The sequence below is a fragment of the Ostrinia nubilalis genome, chromosome 17, assembly GCF_963855985.1.
Source record: "Ostrinia nubilalis chromosome 17, ilOstNubi1.1, whole genome shotgun sequence".
NCBI lineage: Eukaryota > Metazoa > Arthropoda > Insecta > Lepidoptera > Crambidae > Ostrinia > Ostrinia nubilalis.
This window is the reverse complement of record NC_087104.1, coordinates 2039012-2041913: the sequence shown is the minus strand read 5'-3', so window position 1 is coordinate 2041913 and position 2902 is coordinate 2039012. Positions and strand designations below refer to the sequence as shown.

The following is a 2902-nucleotide window of genomic DNA, read 5'->3' as shown; positions in this document are numbered from 1 at the left end:
AATAACAATAAATAGGTCAAAGAATAAACTGGATTTATGCGAAAATTCAATGTTTCCGAATTTCATACTAAATGTATGCCGCCAGCCATACCTACCATATTAGAAGTGTTAATTTTTTAAATTTAAATTTTTAATTGAGTAATAAACTCCTAAATTGCATTCTTATTTAAATTATTTACGGAAAACATGATTTTAGGTTTAACTTCCTACAATATCATCAAGAGATACTAATTAATAAATACTAAATAAACAGATAAAGGGGACGGCATTAAGGCACTCAGAATTCTCAAAAACCATTGATTTCGTGTTTGTTTGTAACTGTATTAAATTTAATGTATGAAAGCTGGAAATATAGTTTTTTTGAATAGATTCAGTTCGTTCTTAAACATATTATTGATGCCGTTTGCTAGGTCTCATGAAACACTTTTTCAGTAAGTAACCATTTGTTCGACAACTTGTATACCTACTATAAGAAATATTCGAGTGAGATCACTTATCGATTATTTTCGTCATCCTTATTTGTATTAAATTTAATTAAAATACACTAAGGCTGAGATGCACCACCTAACTTTGACCCTAATTGACAATAACCGGTGTTTTATGTTAGACAGATTTTTGACAACACGGCCTAACAAATGTATCGTAGACAGTACTTTTTATTTTCTTCATATATCTTTCTTTTCTTTGTAAAGCTATCTACAAGCTTTTATTTTCTTTGACATCTGGAGTTGTAAAATCTTGTAACTTAAAATTTACTTACTTCCCGTTTTCCCATTGAGCTGAAATTTTGCATGTCTACACAGGCATGCAAAATTTCGTTTCATTTCGCACTAAATAATTTAATTTACACGTGTTTTCATGCGATGGCCAAGTCAATATATTTATGTAAAACGTTAATGATTTCCTGGACTGGACTTGGTATTACATGGATCTCACAACTTTTTACCGTAGAACAACTGAGTAGTGAGACTTGGTTTTTTAAAAAGTATTGTTTTTGATGGGTTTGTATTACAGAACGCATGTGTGGGATAACTGTTTAAAAACACGATTAGATAAATTTTGTTCTATGGATAAAAATCTTAGTTAAACCCTGACCAGGAACATAAAAACCCTGGCATAGAGGCGCGTCAATTGCATTTGATAGTGCAACACTGAGTACAGTCGTACCTGTGTTAAATTAATAGGCTAACTTTATGTATCAGGATTCAGGATTACGGGCTAATTTAATATTTTCATAAATTAACGAAAACATATTATTATAGGTAACCTGGTTTAAATAAATTAAATGAAACCATCAATCGAGCTAGTAGGATTTATTTTATTATTCATCAATAATCAAATTCAGAACTTGAATATTCAACTGCAATGTCTGCTCATGAACGCTTCAAACTCGGTACTTCTTTCCCAATTCCATAAAATTCAACACTTAGAAAGTGACAAAAAACTTTAAAATAGGTAGTTGAAACAAACCACAGCTAATTTTCATAGTGGACTGTACTATACGATAAACATGTCAGTCAATTTGACAACCTTTGTTGGAAACATTATTCAATGAAAATATTGTCCGAACCCTTGGTATTTCTCTTCGACAAATACTTTAACACATTGTGAACCACTTTTCTTTCACGACTATAAAAAGATTTTAGCAATTTCATTCACAAAATCAATTGCGCACATTTAAAATAAAGTTTGTTTACACTTTGACAGCAATAGACTGACATGCAAGGTGACATGTCAATGAAGTTTTTAGTTATTGTTGCCATTAAAAGAAATTAGTACCATTAGATTTCCGCAACATGGCGAGGGTTTTTATGTTCCTGGTCAGGCTATACCTCTGATTTTTTAGCATTATACGACCGTGGTTTATAATAATAAATTCTATAAAATCACAATGATATCAGTATTTACCTCTTTGATTTCCTGACTTGTTTAGATTTACAAAAACTAAATATTTATTATTAACTTTTAGATAATAATTTGAATGGCGCTTACGATGTTTAGTTACGAGCTCTTTGATGGACACAGATATTATAGATAACGTTTAAAAAATGGCACGCTCGTTTTCATACATTTCATTCTATTTATTTAACCTATCTATATTTATGTGCGGAAACGTCACAAAATCAGAATAAATTTTAATTTTTCCATTTCCCGCATCATAAAAACTAAAAAGTCAAAAGTAAAATTTAAATAGTAAATATTTTTCATAAACAAGCTTTTGATACTGTAAAAAGAATAAAATAAAACATAAATTCTTTCAAACCCATCAACTTATTACTTTACTCAATTTAAAAATTAAAAACTTGTCGCGGGATTTACTTGTGTAAAAAATACATTAATTACGTAACTTGATTTTGCTAAAAGTCTGATCTGAGAAAAAATCTAATAGGTAAATTATACATTATTTCTTTATTATTATGTATGATGTACTGTCTTAGGTACGATACAACTACGGATTAAGATCGTTTAGTCGACGCAGCGTTGAAATTGTACAGATAAATGCAGTTTGCGCACTCACTACGCGACGTCAAGCAATAAAAACCTAAAATTCGAACGCCAACTAGAGCGTTGTCACATTTTTCATGCAGAAATCGAGAATTTGGCAGATTTCGAAATGATTTTAGTCATATAATTTATTGTTAAAGCTTCTTTTGACTTATATAATCGTAATTATCATACGTTTTTACGGAATGTCTATTGACAAAATCTCGTTCAAATTGGATTTTTGCCTACGAAAACAGCGAATTTCGAAAGCCCGATTTCCAGGTAACTCGCGTAGGCACAACTTTGAACTAATATTACAACAAATTTATTTCTAAGTAAGAAGATAGAATGTATTCATTAGAATAAGCATACCCTGAAGAAGAAAGTGTATTGAGAAAATTTTGATGTTTAATTCATT

General features: G+C 30.2%; 1 long non-coding RNA gene across 1 annotated transcript; it reads right to left on the bottom strand.

The window, feature by feature from the left end:
- Window positions 1–1298: 1298 nt before the first annotated feature.
- LOC135079624 (uncharacterized) lies at window positions 1299–2084 on the bottom strand. Its single transcript, XR_010258840.1, has 2 exons — window positions 1909–2084; window positions 1299–1832 (listed from the first exon to the last, which is right to left on the bottom strand). It is a non-coding gene; the product is annotated as an uncharacterized LOC135079624 (long non-coding RNA).
- Between the last annotated feature and the right edge of the window lie 818 nt (window positions 2085–2902).